Here is a 20,707-nt window from a genome sequence, read left to right on the forward strand (position 1 = left end):
AAATAGTTCTCTCTGGACGCGAGCCCTGAAAATTCCTGACCTAACAGACAAATCGAACCCACGTACCAGAAACACCTTATCGCAGGTCAATCAACTCGTCTTTTACGTCGCGGCTCTATATTGGCGCATAACTGTGACCGGAAATTCGTACGATCAAATCGGATATACCGCAGCATTGGTTTTTTGTCACAGTCGTTTTCTAGATCTTCGATTCTGCCACTATTTTTTTAATAAAAACCCACGTCGGGCTAGATACGGCGTTTCAAAACAGAGAGGAAAAAAGAGCGGAAGAATATTTCGCACACGTTTATGTACGTACACAGTCAGCCTACTTCCCCTTGCAATCAATGCGCTTACAATTATAACAACTGGGAACGCAGCAATAACGAACTGACGTAGGTTTCGATCAGGCTTGATTGGACATCTTCGCGATACAGAAAAACGTTCATTTTAGGAGAAGGAGCTTTCAATTGGTCCGACAACGATACCAGTCGAACTGACTTTCAATCTCTTCCCGAATATTTTTCCGCTCTGTTCTTCTTTATACCAGCCGGAAGTCTTCCGGATTTGCCTTCCTGATAAAATTTTTTGGTAACTCTTGATATTCTGTACAAAAACCCTTGAAGCAAATTGGGTCTATAGTCCCAAATCGATACAAAGCTCCTATCCAAAGTCCGTTTTTCAATAAATTCATCCAGATTTTAAATTAAAACTTCAAGTCTGGAGTAAAGTAAGATTCTAATTTCTGGGCCTCCTGGCTCATTATCAGAGAGCACGTCTTTCACTATTTCAGTTACATTATAATCGAATTTTGCCAGGCATATTATACGTACACGATTATACATGGTAACCTTAGCAACGATATAGCAGAGCTCAAACTTACTCTGAGAAATTTCTTCTGCGGGACTTTTAGCTAATGGAGAATAATTGGAACTTCCCTGCGTTCTGCTTTTACTTCACAAAAAAATTGGTCAATGTCACGAAAAAACTGATTTGTAGGATTTGCCGCAAAGTTTATAGATTTTCGATTCAACGACGGATACTTTCATTCACATTTTATCGCGTTTCAAAGTGCGATGAACTAATTACTCAGTAATGGATTGTAAAAATGTTAATAAAAGGCTCTTAGAATACAACTCATCCGAATTGCATTATGAATGACAGTTTTCAGTTAAATTAACTCGGCCCCCTCAGCCCGCAATTTCGACCGTCTCTCTTCTTTTTCCTGTAGGCTACGTTCCTCGTCTGACAACAAGTGTCTATCTGCTCTTATTAGATTGTTTTCTAATCTGTTTTTATTACTTTCGCTTTATTTTATACTTTATTCAACAACTTAATTTTCTTTGCTTTTTGTCATTTCTATTAAACTTTTTCCGAAAGCACCACGTCGAGAGATTCAAAGCAGAGCCTGGTTTTTACGGACATTCAAATATGCCGCATTTCCATTTTCTCACATCGTAACTAAGCGGTAATAGTACGTGGCTATGTCCTTTCAAATCCGTGTCTAGAAAAAGGTATGGCTGAATCGCGCATAATTAGATGAATGATTCCGAACAAATTTTGCGGTCAAAATAAAATTTGACTATGCACGCTGACTCCTACGATTTGCATGATATTTCCTATCATTGAGTCTCAATATTCTTGAAAAGAGAATATTATTTGTGCCTGATTGATAGATATGGGCAGCATCCTGCATAAAAATAGCCCTGCTTCGGTAATACTTTTTTCTGGGTGCAAAGAATGACCGGCGTTCAAGTCTCTGGTAAACTCTAATTAAAAAAAAACTACTTGAAAAATCAGCTTCAAAGATCTATGCATGAATTTTAAAGGTATTGAACAGTTTACAAGTGTTTCAACTTTTAACGAAATTGATAATTGTAAGAAACAATACCTTTATTGTCTCGTTCGTCAATCCTCGAGTAACTCTCTTTCACTGTTGAAGATATAAATTTGAAAAACTGGTAAATTCGAAAAATTAACGACGGAGCCAGGAATCGAACCTGGTATCTAGCGATGCTTTAACGGAGCCTTACTGCACTAGACCACCTAGCCGCCCTGACTCTGATGTCGTTAATTCCTCTCATCACCAGTAAGTTCAAATTTGTTTTCTTGTGCTGTTGTATGTGTGAATATAAAGTGTTCTTCCTCTTCGAGCACAACTGTAAGAATGTCTGTAAGTGTGTTTACGTTTTGGAATCTTACGCGTCTGATGCGAAGCCCGTAAGACAGTCAATGACCGTCTAATAATTGAAATGCGGATATGCATTATCAATATTAACATCTTCAATCACATCTCTTTCACTGTATCACACGCGCTCTAAGCTTATTTTTAACTTCAAAGTGATGCATACGCGCTAAGTATGTAATATCGGAGAACTCGGCAGCACTCTGTGCGAGTTCCGACGTACGACTGAACCGGTAAGCGCAGCCGGCGTATCAGTATCTCAAATACACTTGTTTCTACCTGAAACGACACTCGACTCGAGTATTTATACTTCGATCAAGCTCGGCTATACAATCAAACTCCTTGCAGAGGTGAATAAATTCTATCTCGTGTCAAAATGTTCAAGAGAGTGCCTTCCGCAAGAAGACTCAGAAAATATGACGTTATTGCAACGCTTTTCTGGCCTGGTTTATCTTGCTTTATCCAACATCGCCTGGAGAAATCGTCTTCATTCTTTCATCGGGGAGAAACGTACGAGTATACAACTTCGCACCGTCGACCGGAAACACGAGGCATCTTCGCATTGTTCCGGCTTACCGAGGAGTGAGCGCTAAAACTAAACTTCGCCTTTTTTTACTCTCATATATATATGTAATAATGTGTGTGTGTGTGTGTATATATCAGTCTTTCCGTTATCCATTTTCTCAGCGCTTTCGTTTCGCTCTCGATCTCTACCACTTTTCGCTTCCACATCATCCTCAGCAAAAAAGAGCAAGCACTTGGATGTCTGAACTAGGTTCGCACGCCCGGTGACATGAAATACGCAATGTATAGCAAAAACGTGCGCGGAATAAACGTCCTGCTCTCAGTTTGCCGCGCAAAGAGCTCTGCAGAGTTTTCGGAGCAAGAATCTAACATCTGTTCGAATATATGTATACATGTAATATTCCTATACTACTGCTTACGTACAGTATTGCCATATCAGTTCTGTCATGTTATTCCAAGTGTAGGAACGTCGTATATAAAAAGCAACGAACATCTTAATTATAAACACCATGAATCTCATTTAAACAACATCTCCCCAACAAAAGAATCCTCGCAAAAGAATATGTCTTACAATTAAATAAAATTTAAAAAATTGGCTCTTATTGTAACTCCGAGTTTTCTTATTCAAAGAACACGGGGAAGATGTCAAACTTCTTTTTTTTTCGAATACAATCAACCCTATGCAGTGACACGGACTCCACGAGGAGTTTCCGGGAGAATTAAATGTACGAGATCTGTAGCTCGATCGATTTGTAAGTTTAAAAGTTAAAAGCACAGGTCACACGCTGACGCGAAAGTGGGAACATGAACATGACGTGTGGCATAGAGAGGTAGAGAGTTAAGAGAGATTGGCGAATTCCCAAAGGAGCTACATTCGGTCCTCGACACAGTGACGGTGACGGGAAATGTCGAGGGAATGCGATGGTGCAGACGCCTAATGTATGTCCCAACTGAATCGCGCCCTTGGGATTATTATGGGGATAAATTTTGGCGAAATTATGAATTACACAACGGTGTTCGTTCTGTCGACCAGAAAGAAAAGGGAGAGCGAGATATGAAAGACGTTTTACAACCCGAGGTATAAGCAATGCGAAGAGAGCTGATGTATCGTAACGACGTTATTCGGCTGTCGCCGAGAATCTGAAAGGGGCTCTTTTCTCACGAAAATCACATTTTTTCACAATAATCATGTCGCGCATATTCGTACACTCGAATGTCTCGACTTATTTTAAAAAATTTTCAACTCTGGAGCATCGGTAGTTGGTTTATCGAATATGCATGTGCGAATGGTCCTTTTTAATTATTGACATATTTATCATTTCTTTTTTTTCTCTTACCTGAGAATCGACCCGGAATGGATGAAATCGACCTTGGTGCGGGTGCTTGGTTTTCCATCGATGTAGGTGGTTGAAAATTCGGACGTGTTATTGTTCAACGATTCGATACAGACTTTGGAGGCGTCACGGCGAAAATTTCTCCAAACTGAAATTAAGGATAACCCTAATTTACATATATTCACAGCCTTATGCATGAATCCAATAACACTAAATTAGCGATACCGATTCGGTTGATTATTTCATTTCCGAATCGTATAATTATAATTAGCGAATAAATTGTGTCGGACGAATTGAAATGCGGTGAAAATCGTCGCCAAGATTGAGTGAAAATAAGTACCTCTTCCTCTCGCCTGGGGTCTTTTGAGCGTTTCAATTTGCATTAATTGCTCTGGGAATCGGCTTCTATAGTCGGAATCGAGCGGGCAACGCTCAGTTCGCTTTGATAACCGAAATTTGTTAAGTGGCGTCGAATTTAATTATGAATTCGGGTTTCAATTTTATTTAAAATCAAAATGAAACATCGAACAATTGCACGTCAACACGTATCCTCATCGAGGAAACCCGACCGCAGATAACCGTAACAACTCTCTTTTGTGTGCAAATAATGGAAAGTTCAACAGCTTTTGATCCGTACGGCAAGCGGCTGAAATTCTCCGTTCAAAGAAGGCCCCTGGTGAAACTAAGATTTTTCACATCTTTGATCGGATTTGAATTTCTGGTATACCGAGTCTAAGAATTCTTTGAAACGATCTAAAGCTCACCCTCACCTCAGGATCCCAAGAATATCTCAGAGTTTTCTTTGCGGATTAGCGTGATATTCCGATCACATTCATATTTTACTTTGATGTATCGAAGGTAAAACTTGTCATTGTAAAACGAATAATCCGACTAAAATATTTTTTAAAAATAGTTTTAGTTTCCCCCGAGTCTCCCCGACAACAGCTGAATTAATATCCAAACTATACGTATAGCAATTACGAACTAACGATGAATCAACGTCGAGAAGGAGAAGGGAAACGACCTTAAAAAAGTAGGTGAAATAACTCTGGAACAACGAACGACGAAAGAGGGGAGAAACGATGCAACGTTGACCGAATGACCAAGGGTCATTGAAACGGAGAGAGACGTGGATTACATACAATGTTTGCATATTGTTAGGCGGTTCCTCTGCTCGGTGGAGGAAACAACAGACCTCCAAGAGCTTTGTAAATATCAAACCGGTGTACCGATAGACCGAGGCGTGTTAACGGGTTTCAAGAATCGATAATTAACTTCATCGCCAGACGTCCGTGACGTTCACGCACCTAGAGAGCAGCTCTGCGAGTGATTAGAATAACCCGACGATGCACGCGCGATGATTCTCTTCTAATTCCGATAAGCATCGTCGGAGTAAAATTATTGTGATTGTTCAATGTTGATTTAATCCCCCGGGTCGGACACCGGCACTAACCATGTTTTACCCGCATCAGACCCAAAGCCTTGACACAAATTACTATTGGGGGAATCGTTATTGCGGATCCGCTGGATGCCTCACAATCGCAATCATTACTCTTCATTCCGAACTCATTTAATGGGAAAGCAGATAATTAATCCTCAACGCGGTTACGGAAACTTTTGAAACTGAAATTCGTAATAACCTGAAACTCCTTCAGGGTGGCGGGTTATTACAGCTACCTTTTTATACTCCATTACCGCGACTTCCTCGGATTCGGATGCTGGGAGACAACCTGCTTATAAACATAGGAATCGCCCCGGTGATATATTTGAGGTTGAGTGACGACGGAATAGTTACTCGGCGATAAGCGAGTTAGGCTCAGACGCTGAGTTTTGGTCCAAATCGATCACTGATTGGCGGTAATAATTACCCAACGATAATTGGACGTATCCAGCCGAGGTCGATAACGAGACCTCGGTAAGGTGCCGACCCGATTTTCTCTGTTAAATCAACCCTGAATGATCGAGGTTCGCATACCTGGATCAATCTTTCGGTAGATAGAAAAAGTTTGGAAAAGAAGAGAGAATCGTGTCTCATTAACAGAAATAACGTTTCCGTGTTTCCAGCACATTTTTCGCCGAATACAACGATATTCAGAATTAGTCAAATTCGACCCAACGGTAACTAAATTCCATTGGGTTATATTTTGAAAACCCCGACGATTCGAAAAGGCAAGAAAAATCTGTGCAACTTCCGGTCGGGCAGCTTAAGACCGGAGAAATTCCAGTGTTGCCGGAAATAGGAATCAGCGAAGAGCTTCCGACCCAAAGTGATAACGGTGAAATTTCCCTGAATTCAGTTTGCGAGTTTCTTATCCTTATCCAGTTAAGCAGCGAGACGGAAGGGTTAATAGAAGAAAAATAGAACCAGTGATCTGAACTGAAGTCTTCGTAGTTTCCCGTCAGATATTATCGAAGGTAGTTCGGAGGAGCGTCGAATTAGCGGGAAATCTTAACGTCACGATTTGCTCGCTAATCTGCTATCAGCTTTCGTGAAGTACGTTATTTGATAGTGAGTAAAAATCGTTGCGAATATATACGCCGGACCACCAGCGCAATCTGACGAGAAAACAAACGTGAGTAAAAATGTTACATCGCACCGCGTCTAACTCCTGGTGAAGCAATTTTGCTTTCAATTTATCGAACGATACACGAACAGCGAAGCTTTGGTTTTTTTTTTTTTTAGAATTGCAATTAAAAGCAGCGAAGCGACGGTAGGTGAAAAAGGACGGCAAATCTGAGAACCTGGTCCCACTCGTAGCGTTGCGTAACTTCCTGAAAAACTGGTATTACTTTCGGAATATTTCGCTTCTTCGTCGAGTTCGTGCGCCGGTTGAAACGAGCCAGAAATTCCATTGATCGAAGCATTATTAAACCTTTCAGATATCGCGTAACGTGGCTGCAGGCCAACAGCAATTCATTTATACAACAATAAGATAAGCCCAGCGTTAGGATATCATACAACATTCAGGTTCTCGCTTGTAAGACGGGGGAAAAGAAAACGTATTAAATAACACCCTCCACCATGAGTTGATAAATCGGGCTTCGGAAAAACCTATCGATTTGTTAGTTACTTTCAATTATTCTCCAGTTAGTTTTTGTAACCGGGCGATAGTAATGAAAATCCTGAAATAAGTGAAATCCCATTTTTTCAAATGCGAATGAAGGAAAAATTTGCAATTTATTGTTGTTTTATGAACTTGCTGGACCGAAACTTTCATCGTCTGATGTTACAAAATGTAGATAATAATAGCCCTCCGATGGGAACGTTCGACGATCAGAAAGCGGACGATAAAATAGTTCGCGATGATGGAAATTGAAAAGCTCAATGATGTTACCGACCGCGATGCGCGGAGCTTTTCTAACATTCGTTGCCGACGGCACGTGGAAAAGCAACCACAGAATTTGAGCTTGCGAGTGACGTTGACTTGCAGGCTCAACGATCAACCGCCAGATGGTAATTCTGGTTTAATTCACTGAGCTTACCATCCCTTGCCCCCATAAACGCATCTATTACCCAGTGTCAAATTGCACACTTTCCGCTTTTATTTTCTCTTCCGGTAAAGCTAAAACTCGCGGTAAAACAATTGTTAGATTCGAATGCCTACTGCTGTTTCTGTTCACTGTAAATTGGATTATACCGGGAATTTTTCTCACGCGTATTTTGCGGTATCACGAGTCGTGATAACACTGTTCGAAAATCACGAGATGTACACAGCGCAGCTTTTCGTGTGTACAATGTGCACTTTGTCTCGTTACAACGACAAGTTCGGGCCGATTTCCCGACGTGCACTTCGACAATCGTTTCGAAAAACGGATCACACTGATCAATCATGAATAGCACCATAAATATGAATTTTGAGAAGGCCCTCTTTTCGTTCCGACTTTTTTTCGCGCAGTCCGCATCAGCACTTCCTCTATCGAAATTCCATGCGCGAAGCTTATGGTTTTTTACTGCTAAAAACCATGACGGCGTACGCAAGGCGCAGGGTGTTGCAAGAAGATTAAAATTTGAATACTCGATCGATTAAGTTTTTCAGGTCATAACGTACGAAGACGGGATAAGTCTGGTGGCGGGAGATAAGATTTACGGCAGCCATTCGCTCGATCTTACCTTAAAATTCCCCCCCCCCCCCCCCCCCCCTCTCATCCCTCAAACGCATGAGAGTGAAATTGAACTCGTAAATAAAGAACATTTGTAGACGACGTTGACGACTTGATTTGCTTCTTCAAAAGCCTGCGAAACTTTTCTCGTCTTAAGTGAGGCACCCACTTTGAAATGTCCGAGCTTTTTCTAACCTCGAGCTTAATCCAAACGTAACAAGCAGCGTAGCGCTCGATACGTGCCTTCTGCCCGCTTCTCGGCGTTCGCCTGGATTTTGTAGTAACTTTTTTCCGACGATTCCACACTACGACGCGACAAAATATTGGATTTATCACCCTCCAAAGCGAATTATGGTCAGCATTTTCAGAAGTACGGCTATCCCTGCGTCGACTTAGGCGATCGTAACCCCAAATTGTTCGGAAACGATTCGTGCCGTTGGGTCGTGGGGGTGAAAATAATTGCTTGTCGTTCAGGCGGTTCACCTTCGGAACCGTGCGCCGATCATGAACCGCGCGTTACCCGATTTCTTATAATACGAACCAGCTCGTGTGGTCGACTCGTTATTATTTTTATCCCAACGACATACATCATCCAGAAATTCACGTGTGACCATATCTATGCTTAGATGTGCGGATGTGTATACGTATACATGTATATTAATATATATGTATACGGTATATAACCATCGTCCGCTTTTTTCACGCCGGGCCATTTTTTATATTTGACCGACCTGGCGTGCGAATCAACACTGGTAAAGCCGAGGATAAAATATATTGCACCAGGGCGAAAGAAGAGTTTTACGAAGAAGTCACAGTTTCGTGGCAGCATCAAGCCTCGCGTATGTACCATAAACCAAAAAAGTAAGTAAATAACACAAAGGGAAGGACGTGCTCCTCCCGTCCTCCCCGCGTAACCAAATCTCACACGTCGGAGCTTCGCAAGCACTGTTCGGATAGTACAACATGTATAACCGACCATCAAATAAATCCCTGCGGTAATATCCGTTGTGTGCCAGAATTCTAGGCAAATTCACCGAGAAAATTTGGCTCCGAGCTCTTCAATGTTTCATTATCTGGCGAGCTTTGCCGAGCTCGTACACTGAGAAAAAAGTTTATTTACTGTTAACAAACGTATATTTCGACATGGCGAAATAAATGTTTCGTTATTATTATCAAATTTTAGTTCAGCCAGATTATGATCGATAACAATTTGTTAATAGACAAATCATACGTTTACTCAAAGTATACATTTATTAACAGTAATCGAAATCTTTTCTCCGTGATAAATCGTTACATTGTAATTCTAACGATTCCAATTTGCACGTAGTTTATAGCGTCCACCGATTATGAATTATCCAGCGGATCGGAAACGCCGATCAAAGAACGTAAGTCGTGATAAACGATGAAAACATTGTATAAATGCTTTATTATGACGGAAAAGTTGTGATTGCTTAATTAGGCGGAGTGGATCAGAAATACGTGAAAGTTGGAACATGGAATTGAAGTCGATTATAATACGATCGTCGGAATAGAAGTGGCTTTGATGAAGGATGGAATAGAAGTTTCTTGAGACAAGGAGTACGAGTGGACGAAAGGTGTGGGGATACAGAATAGTGGAGAAAAGAATAAGCGGAGTAAAGGCGATAGCGAGTGACGTGGGGCTGAATGAAAATAGAAGAACAGGATAGAGACTCAATGTTACTATGAGGAATGTGGAAAAGTGGATAAGTAAATAGAGGCAAGACGTGGTCCAAGAAGATGGAAAGGACGTGTGGCGAAATGCCGGACGTAACGCAGCCCTAAAATATTAAACAAAAATTTCGAAAGGGCGACAAAAAAAAGAACATAAAAATAAAACCCAGTGAACATCAAAATCTGACGGAGTCAGGCCATTGACGTCGTGATTTGACCCACAAGAATGCAGTCAGAATACCCCAAAACTCTATAAGCAATATTCCGACACAATCGAGAAATCCTCGTTGTTTGTGATTGGTTATAAATAATTCCGATCTTCGCACTCACGGGAATTCGTTCAAGATACACAACATATCTATCGAAAATTCACGCGTCCCTGTGTTTTCAAGTTTCAACCATCGGCGTAGCTAGTCTCGAGGCAAAAGAACAATAAATAATTCAGTTTCCGCAGTAAAGCCATAGAGAACAGCATTACGGTGTCTTCAATTCATTCCCCGTGCAAGTTATAAATCGAATGCAGCTACGCGGGGAGTCTGCGTTTGCATAACATAGCCAAGCCGTTGACGATCGTATTAGAAGGCGAGGACCTCCGTTGACGGACGGTCTTTCGTCACGCCACACGCAATCGATAAACATGCAAACCGCACGAACGTGCACCGGATAAATTCTGCGACACGTTGCACCGGGTCCTTGGAGTGTAGGCGGAAATTTTATTGCTGAAATTTCATAACCAGAGCGAGGTGCTTGGGTTTTCACACGCAATCGATCCTCTAGTTTTCACGGCTATGGGGAATCTTCGTTACCTACTTTTGCGATTAAAGTTGGGTTTAATTTCGTATTTCCCTGTCCTTGCAATTTATCGAACCGTCTTGACGGCTCTCTGTACACTTCAAACGGTATATTTATTTATAATTTCTTTCCTTGTCTCTCCGTGCTCGTGTGTAACTACGTTTCTTGGGATCAATCGGATCAATAAATTCCTTCCTGGATACATATATCGGGTAGATCACCTTTCCTTGATGGGAATGAATAATATTCTCATTTATCCGAGAACGATAAGAGATAATTTCTACGCGGTTCTGTTTCGTAGAAAATTGCATCGTGGCGTTTCGAATTCGGTCATTCCTGTTAAGTAAGTTTTACGACTTCCTCGATAAGAATGAAAATTACGACTATTCACATTCCGCAAAACAACGAGATATAAAAAAAACTTTCGGCCGTTCCACGTGAACCCGATCGGCGTGGGTATATCGTAAAATGTTATTATCAATGGGATTCAATTAGAGTGAAACAAGATCGCTAACGCTGTTTCGAGGATTTTGAATCGAGACGCACCCTCTTGAATCACCGATAAGGTTGCACGAGCCATTGTCGCGTTGGTATTTGATAATCAGAAATGAACGTAGAGAGAAATTTCAGCTTTCTCCCGGATATCCTTAGCATTAAGTATTCGCAAAGTTGCCGAATGTCAAGGTTAAACGGAACACTCTCTCAATATTCTAGGGGAATTTGTTCTCGCGCAATTTCCGAGGCTGCTGGCTGAGTGAAGTTGCCAAATTAAAGCTAAAGCGAAAAAGCTGAGAAGGTAATAAAACGGCCAGGGTAAATGATCGCAGCGCGAGTACGTGACAAAATTTATCTTTAATTGGAATAACTTCAGAATTCCAGAAAACTTATTCCGAATCACACTGACGGTATATTTTTACGAAATGGAAATCGGCGACAAATCATATTTCAGCCGGCAGAGCGGCGTGCGGCTGAGATAAGAAGAACGACGAAATTGATCTGATAAAACAAAAAAAAAAAAGAACCGAAGTTATCAAAGAAATATTTAATTTTTGTTAATTTTTTTTCCTTCCGCTCGTTCATCCAGCTAATTGGATTCGCCCAATTTGGGATGATACGAAACTTTTACCCGGATAATAGGAGCGTCAGATAATTTCAGAAGGGCTCAAAATGCAGAGCTTATTAAATTTTCCGTTGTACTGGCGGCCCGAAATTGACTGGCAACGATAAGCTCGTGTTTGCTCATGACTAACACGGTGAGTAGTTTACGTATGTAAACGTTACAAGCGTTTAGCCCCGGCCATCTATCTCAACGAGCGAGAAAGCTGTCGGCCAGATGTTGGCCGGCTTCACCGGCCTGCCAGATGTCAAAAATTTTCAAAAAATCGACGACCCGTTGCTTATGAAATGCACGAAAGTCTGGAAAGAAAATTTTTGGGGCAAAAAAGCTTATCCATCGCACAGGAGCAGCGAATACTGGGAATCAGATTCTGGCGATGAGCGGTATGTTCAAAAGATGGCGATTGTCTCGAAGGCTGGCGGACTTGAGTGGCAGCGAAAATATTTTTTGGCGAAGGGTAGATTAAGCGAAAATGAATCTCGCGATATCACCAAGAAATTTCTCACCGCGACAAACTGTCAGCTGTTTATTATTCGGATCGAATGAGTTCTGCGGCTGTATACCGGCTACGCAAATATATACGACGATTAAATGTAAGCTTATTTGTCTCGCGCATTACAATACAAATGTTTCTTAGAGTTTACGCTGACGGGTGGAAGAAAGAAAAAAAAAAATTCAAGCAGCAGGCCACTCTAATCTAGACTTCAGGTAACCTTGTAACGAAGAGCTGCTATGCTTTATTACTCTTGTAACACCAGGATGAAAACTCAAGCGCGAAACCAGCCCGAGGCTGACAAACGACGGGAAGGACGAAAGCTTGTTTCAAGGCGCAAAATAGTCGCGAATTGAGACATTCGTCGTATTTGCAAATTTTATTAACAATGCGACAGAAAGTCGGATGATATAATTTTTGGGAGAATACTAAGAACCGTCTATCAAGAGCAGAGTATTTCTCTAAAAAATTTCTAAAAAACAGTTCTCCGAAAGGCGATCCTGTTTGCAGACTTTTACGATGTATAGTTTAAGACGCGGGAAAAGTTGAACGAGATTTAAAAAAAAAAAAAAACGATCCCGTTAAATATTTTTAGGAAAAGAGCGGAAGACCGACAGGCGTCGTAAATCATTTTAGTGGCGTCGACACAACTCGTTTAAAGGTACTTTTCAAGTTTTTACGATTACGTGCGAAACATTTATTTATATTTTACCGCCAAGTCTGCCGGCTTGTATTACACCCAAACAAACGTACCGGGCACTTGCCGTTTTCCGGACTTCCGGATCATTGTGCAGCCCCAACGGAAACTTATTTTCGCGTAGATTTTAACGCCGAATAGATTGACTTCCACACGCGTACGGTGAAGGGAATCCCACACGAAAATTGGCCGATAGGATGAACCGAGGAGAAGAGAAACACTTGAATGATAATGTAAATTAATGACAAATGATATCATGCTTTCTGCAAAAAGGCACTCAACTACTCCGGAACAGCAGGAATGGATTCCTTCTATCTTTCGCGTGGCGATCGTTTACGATTAATCCTAAAAGCAGAGATACATCACAGAGATACGGGTATAAAATAAAAAGAATGACCACCACACCCTCGAGCATTATATTCTTGGCACGCTTCTTTCGGGCAGAGACCAATGAGCGGTGAATTTATCTATGATCATTGGAACATAATTGGTTAGCTGTTCAAAATGGTCTTGAATTATTTTCAACCGCATGTTCAGAAAGCGTTTGTAAGTTTTGCGACTACATTGGCTGGTAAAATATTTACGAGAACTGAAAATGTGAATAATGAGAACGAGTCTGATGGTTTGGCAGTTTGTTTTTACGGGCAATTTCACGCGAATTTATCGTGCTGTTTTGCCAAGGATTCGTTATTAATTTCATTGAAAAATCTCGCGGGTTGAATATTAAATACGGGTATTTATTACGGCTCAAAATTTTCACCCCTGTCTCCGTTTGGCCTTTATTTATACTCGAGTCGTGACTTTTAAAATTGCCTTTCGAGAAACCACTTGTTACGGTTAACTTAAGAGGGCCGGGCGCTTTGAGGGATTCAATTTCTTGTCCGAAAGCGGGTTTCGTCCTGTTTCGCAGCCAAAAGGACCGCGAGAAAATTGAGAAATTTTCATCTTTATAGACAAGGGATGTCGGTGAGAAGGGGCCGTTGACACTGTTGCTGTCGAAGCCTTTCGGCGACGTTCTCGACTTCCTTTCCGTTCTTTTGGGATCGTTCCTCTCGCGATGAAGCGCCAATCCGCATATCGTTGAATATATTTTCAACCCCCAACAGCAAATAAGTGAGCCGCGGAAATCGAATGGCAGAGGAACTTGTCGCTCAGTGTTCTCCGTGCCATCAATATACAGCGTTTTTTTATTTTTTTTATTTTTTTTTACCAGCTGTTTCAAGGATATTGCAAATGCGAAACTTGGTTAGAAAAACGCGACGCGGTGATCAGCGTGAGAAAGATCCTATTAAGCTCTACGACATATTGCAGTAGCTGAAATAAAATAACAAGTAAAGAAGTGCAGGTTCAATATTGTCTGAGCGGATAAGCGGACGTCACTTTTCTAGTGCCGTTATTTTTCTTTTTTTTTTTTTATTTTCTTTTCTTTCAAACTTCCATTAAAGCTAATCTCGGTAGGGAAAGATAGGGTCGAGCAAACGGCTTGGCCATTGTTTCTCGTGTTCTTGAATGTTTCAACCTCATTGTCAGTCGCGGCTCGGTTAACGAGGCAGATATGCGATATGTGGTGTGAAAGGGATGTGATTTTTTGTACCAATGGGGAAGCATCTCTACTCCGCAGTTTTGATTTGCGAAATTCCACGTATTGGAATTTGGATGAATAATACATGCGGAAATTTCGCAACGGTTGCCGGGCGCTTTCTTCCCTCGGGTAAAAATGTATATTACGTACGTATGTATATATATTTTGCACAGCAACAATTTTCATTTTATGCGTGTCAAGTTATGCCGCGACTGAACTGCAATATCTTATGCTAAAAGATAACGCTCCAGGTTTCTCGACAAAACAAATTAGCACCGGTTCTTGAAGGGGTAGAAACTTTTGATTACTTTTTGCGGTGCTTTTGCTCCCCAAGATCTGCATTTTCTTTCAGCTTCGCTTAGCGTCACAAAACGCCGTTAACCAAGACTCGTCTTTGAAGAAATGAGATTATTAAAGGCGAAAATGAAACTTATAGCGGGTTAATTAATCGAGTTGGATTATATATTTTCCCCCCGTTTCACCCCTCGCCTCTGACTTTATACCAAATTTCGATCTCTGTCTCCGGAAAATAAATGAGCCAACACTCGTCTTACGTCAAGTTTATTGCGATTTGAACAGCCTACTTGCGCGCAACTAATTGTGGAAGGGATCCTTGACAGATTCTGGCAATTAGACCAGAATAATGATCAATCAAGCCGTGTCGCTCCTCTGTGCTCCGCATGAACACCCGTACAAATTTCCTCTCTCTCTCTCTCTATAATACACGTTATACACCCTCTTCGATAAGGCTCATTTGAATACGCGGTGGAACATCGATGCATACCAATACCGGAAGCTCGTAGCGTCTTGACATTTGGAGAGCAGCCTCCGCCGATACGTGTCGAAACACTTCGGAGAGAGGGTTTGCGATGTAATTGAGTAACAGAAGCGAGATCGAACCGCGCTGCACGTTCGTGTATTTCAGATCGAAATTTCGGACGCATCGCTTCTCCCAAGTTCGAAAGCGTTCGTTAGAAAATTTTGCGTTAAAACGCAATTACCCTAACGAGCGGTGCGCGGGTTTGTCGTTTTTTCGTCACGCGTCGCGCCTCGAAATGCGAATGGGCGGAAAAATCCCTAACGCGTTTGTTCTCAACAGCTGTAAAAGAAGTAGAAAAAAAATGTCCGAATCGCGTACAATTGTTCAAAATGACAAGCGACTCCCAAATTCGAGGATAAGTTTTCCCATCGTTTGTAACGATTCGTGATAAATGTGAGAAATCCGTCGTCCCTTTCTCGCGACTGCAGCTACCACGACGTTCCCGATTTCGGGATGAATTTTATCCACCCGGTGTCACGATGACGGTGGTTTCCAATCGGGGGTTGCCGCTGGGGCGAAGAAGTGGGAGGCGGGGGTGTGCCGGACGCTCTTGCGTGTGGAGTCGCTGTCAGTAGCCTCGCGGTGCGCCTCCGACGCGGATTCAGCTTTGATGAAACTTGAAAGAGACGCGAAGGAAGGAGCCGGTCTCGTCGATTTCGGTGAGTCTGACCAACCGACGAGCGGAAAAACATAACGATCCACGTTTTTCGTCTGATCCGTGCTTTGGGAATATTAAATTTATCGCATTTGACTCTTTCTCGTCGACGTTCATCCGGTATCGGCGCTTACCTTTCGACTTTCTTGACGATTATTCAACTTCGGAATCTTTCAAAATTTTCAGTAGGTACTTAGTTGTGGATGGACGCGTTCGTTTCCATTGCGATTATTGGGGTCTTAGAATCCGTAGCCTGTGTCGACGCTAAGAAGTTTAGTTTCCGAAAGAAACGAGCAGCGGAATATAAAAACGTTTTCTTGACGTGTGCGCGGGTGGATGGGTGTGCGGTAATTGTTCTTAATTTGAATAGGGATTTTTCTCGACCTCGTAGAATGTACGTGGAAATTTTTTCTCCGTGTCTCTGTGTCATCGGGTCAAAAGGACGAAAAACTAAACCTCATTTGACGTTTCGATCCTAATGGCAGAGAAGGGGAGGAGGGTCTACTCAGAACTAGAACCATTTATTGAACAAAAAAACATATTTTTCAAACAGAATTTAGAGTTACAAATATAATGCTGAATAAATTCAAAAAGAATCAAAGGAAAAGGGATAGAATGCAATCGTATTTTTCTTTGAATTCAGATACGTAAAAACCGGCGTCAGTGCCGAAATATGAAAATTTACCTCGAAGAAACAAAGACAGTTGTTCTTGATCTTGGCGGAGTTTGAAAGTTCTTGGGAAGTCTTCGACCCAGAACAATCGGAGTTCTCTACGATTTTGGGGTGAAATGAAACGAGTACAAAGTGTCGAGAATAACGAGTCGGTTCTGTCAATAATTAATAATAAGCTTGAGGATTATTACTAGGTATAGCGCTTAGCAATAAATTTCGATATAATTGTCGCTTATCTCGTGACGCTATGTCAAGTTTTTCTAATAAATAAGTCACTGCGTGTCACGCGACTTGGTTTGTTCAGTTTCGAGTCAAACCTAATGTACCGTTATCACGAATTTTCATCCCGTCCTTGGGCTGTTCAAACAATAATCACGGTTTGTTGAATATTTTTTTGTCTATCAATCTCCGGGCAAAGTTGAATTTTCGATAGATTGAGAACAAAAAAAAAAAAAAAACGTTTCGTTTATCTTGGTTTGTTTGCTTCTACGTTGTACGGAATGATTGTTTGTTCTTTATACTTCCGCGCAGAACTTTTGAATCTAGCTTGAACCAAGATTGTACGCATCACAAGCCTGCAGAAACTAGAACCACTGCGTCAAAGTATCTTGTGGAGGATGAAGCCACGCTTTTGTATTTATATTGTCAATCATTATGATTATCTGTATTATGGATACTGCAGCGCGGAATTGATAAGTTTTTCTTGCACTATTTTGTTCACATTGCCTTTCTTATTATCCGATGTGGATAATGACGTGCGTTTGAAACCTTTGACTATATTAACAATGATATTCAATGGATAGCATTTAATCTATAATCGCAGGAAAGGCAAAGAAAAAAATTTATCAAGTGACAAAGATATTTTCCGAATAACATTTTTCACGAAAACTATGCGAATGTGGAATAAAAAAATGTTTAATAATTCAAACATACATTTTTGGTTAAAGTAAAAAAAAAAAAAAAAAAAACAACGCTGCTACAGAAAGTATTTTGCTAAACTGACTGGAATTTTTTTCCGTGTAAGAAATAATCGCAATCAGCGATATGACTCGAGCGAAAGCCGAACGGTGAATAAAATATAAAAAATGTACAACTCGTTGCTCGGAATCGTCGATGTCTCGAGGAATATTTGACGGTGAATATTTTAAAAGTCGCAGTAAAGTTTCAAGCGATTAGCGTTATCCTACAACGATTTTGAGTGCCACTCAGAAAGTTTAAAAACACCCCCCAGGAGTATTAATCCTTCGTTACTTTTGCTCGATAATGCAATTTCATTCGACTCTTATTCCTTGTACTTTACATCGGCTGATCCCTGCTATTTTCTTCGCCACGTGTTATAGCCGTTTGGTTATCGAAACGCGTGAAAATGGATTTGTCGCTGGTTTCATCGATAACGATGAAATCAATGGTGGAGGAAAAAGTACGGAGATAAAAGACCGAGATTGAAACAAAAGTAAAAACGAGATTAGGAAGTAGAATGATTTCACGGTATGATTCGCTGGTAAAATTTTAAACATTTTTAATTCTATACTTAATCAAATGGAAAATGAAATCGCATCGTTAATCGAAATGTTAAATTAATTTCCTCCGCCGTTGGGAATAACTTCACCTTTTCGCCAGCTGGTATCGCGAATATCTGATCTTGATCGACACGCGTGTAATAATTTACCACTCAAACCTCAAGAGGAGAAAATTTTCTCTCCAAAATATATCGAGAATTGAAATTTTCCTCCCTGCGGTGGATGTAATACAGGTTTTACCTGTTAATCAACTCGCCATTTCAATTCCGTTAAATTTCCCCAACTTTCCCTCTGAAGAGTATATGTACATTGTACACATACATACATAATATAGACACTACGCCCAAAAATTGTACCGCCAATCACGTTACTGTAAACAATCCGGTATTCATTTCGAATTCCAACCACTATACGTGCTTCATTTTGCTTTTTCTCAATTCCCTAACTCGTTCCAACTCCCTTGGGTCTGTCTGAAGTTCGAGTTCACGTAATTAGAACCATTTACCCTCTTCGATTCTCTCGCCCTTACTCATAACTCACCAGGTTGTAAATCTAACCACTTTGATCTAGAAACTGGATCGGCTGGGTTCCCGATGCTCCCGCAGGCTTCGGTGCAGCAAGAAACGGGATGGAATAGGGCTGGATATACCTAGGCATGTAGGTATAAGAGGAGTACTCGGAACCAGATGGTAGAATCCAGTTGGCGCCACTTCGATTCCATTTCCTTTTTGTCTGCATTCAGAGTGGAGGTTCTGCGTAACGACGCGTTGTTACCTCGGTGAAGCCTTCGCTGATGTTTCCCATCGCGTTATCAAGTAGGGTACGAGAATGCGAAGGACCAAAAATTCAGCGATACGAAATCCCGAAAGTCTAATTACCGACAGTTGAAAACGTAGACGGACCGTAAATACGAAAAGTTGTCTTGCGGGAAATAGATATTGAGAAAGCGAAAATACATAAATAAATTTATACCGAAATTTGTTTTTTTTTTGCTCTTTTTTGAGAGTGGGGAAGAATACGAAAAGTAAAATATTGAATTGCGAAAATGTCGAACAGTCCAAAAAATTACTTTTCAAATGTCAGGCTGGTGCCGTTTACGAAAATTTACGAATTCGAATTTACCAATAACTACACTGTTAGAAAAATTTAGCCAAACATAATAGCCCAGAAGGTTCACTACACATTTGTGTTATTAGTTATACTTCTGTTAGTAAATATGAAACAAATTTTTGTAATTTTAACATTTAAGTCATCATATCTACATTTAATTTGTGAGTTTTCCATTTTTTCACTTAGTAATAGATCAAAAAATGGTTAAATCGACCCAAATATTTTAGTGGGCCTGTTGGGACATTTTGTTTGTAACCGTGTATATTGACCAAAGATTCGAACGGTCAGAATCCCGAAACCCACTAATTGTAAGACAGAATGGACGAAATACAAATTTTCAGGAGATTCGATATTTCGGTTTTTCTATATCTCATTCTTTCGGAATTCCGGTCCTTCTACGTTTTGCGAATAGAAATTTTCCTCCTTCTGAACTTTGTTTTCAACAATTATTTTTCTTGGTTTTTTGTCTGTAGGAAGTATAAGCCGCTCTCAATTTTTAATTTCAGAACTTTCATTTTACCGTACCTTCAAATTTTGTGCTTTGTTCATTCGGAATGTGGACTGTTCTGAAAATACTTCTTCGAATAAAAGAGCGTTCGGTTAAATGAACTTTCGGCAAAATATTTATTTTACCGGGTGATTTATAGAAAATCCCGGTACACTGATCATTCGTCATCTTAAAATCCATATTTCGAAAATTTCGGGGTTTTGAGCAGTCGACTTTTTTGTTTTTCGGGATTCTGATCCCCACCCGCGTTATCGAATCCACCATCTGCGGACGGGATCTCGCTCTTGGAATACGTAAAGTCATTGCAGCGCGGCGGCGAGAAACGACGCGAATAACCCGCGGCCGCCTCCACGTGGCAATTCTGGCGATGAACCAGCTACGGACTTCGGAGATAAAAAAAAACTGACCGATAGTTTTTCATCCGAGACGAGACAAGTTCGAAACAATCGTTGCGTAAACACGTTTCCCGAGTCGTTTTTCGGCCAATCTCTTTCCACGGTCTCCTCCCCCAACCTAGGTTGTGTAAATTCATTGCTCATAGCCTGACAAGGTATACCGCTGGATTTTAGACGGTCAACGCTGCGAGCTGATTGAGCTGACTCGTCGGCCAAATTGTTGTTACAGGCGAACATCAACTCCACGAAACGTTTTATTTTAATTTCCTGTTGCCGTCCAGCCCCCGTACGTTTTTTATATAAGCAGTGAAATTTCAAGCTTCGATTCCAATGACTTTGGGGATATAATTACATCAAACACACCGCGTGTCGTAGCAAAGCGTCGGTCTAATTTTCGATGGAAAACGATGTTTGGTAAATACTCCCTGTAAAAACATCACCGGATATTAAATTTCTTAATTAGCCATCTTTCCGAACAACGGATCCTAATAATTCAGCTCACCTTGAC

At 41.0% G+C, this 20,707-nt stretch overlaps 2 protein-coding genes across 5 annotated transcripts in view; one reads left to right on the plus strand and one right to left on the minus strand.

Moving 5' to 3' along the window:
* The window catches only part of LOC124174372 (neuropeptide CCHamide-2 receptor-like), a 113,509-nt gene that overhangs the window by 78,454 nt on the left and 14,348 nt on the right, over positions 1-20,707 (minus strand). The window contains exon 2 of the mRNA XM_046553463.1: positions 4,048-4,192. The gene's annotated coding sequence lies outside the window, so the exon portion shown is untranslated. The remainder of the gene's footprint in view (positions 1-4,047; positions 4,193-20,707) is intronic.
* The window catches only part of LOC124174371 (neuropeptide CCHamide-1 receptor-like), a 69,490-nt gene that overhangs the window by 3,469 nt on the left and 45,314 nt on the right, over positions 1-20,707 (plus strand). Inside the window, exon 1 of one of the 4 annotated variants that reach the window (XM_046553454.1) lies at positions 15,914-15,997. The exons of the other annotated variants lie outside the window; for them this stretch is intronic. The gene's annotated coding sequence lies outside the window, so the exon portion shown is untranslated. Of the gene's footprint in view, positions 1-15,913; positions 15,998-20,707 lie in introns of those variants that run through there. 4 annotated transcript variants of the gene reach the window in all.

The sequence above is a fragment of the Neodiprion fabricii genome, chromosome 1, assembly GCF_021155785.1.
Source record: "Neodiprion fabricii isolate iyNeoFabr1 chromosome 1, iyNeoFabr1.1, whole genome shotgun sequence".
NCBI classification, from domain to species: Eukaryota; Metazoa; Arthropoda; class Insecta; order Hymenoptera; family Diprionidae; genus Neodiprion; species Neodiprion fabricii.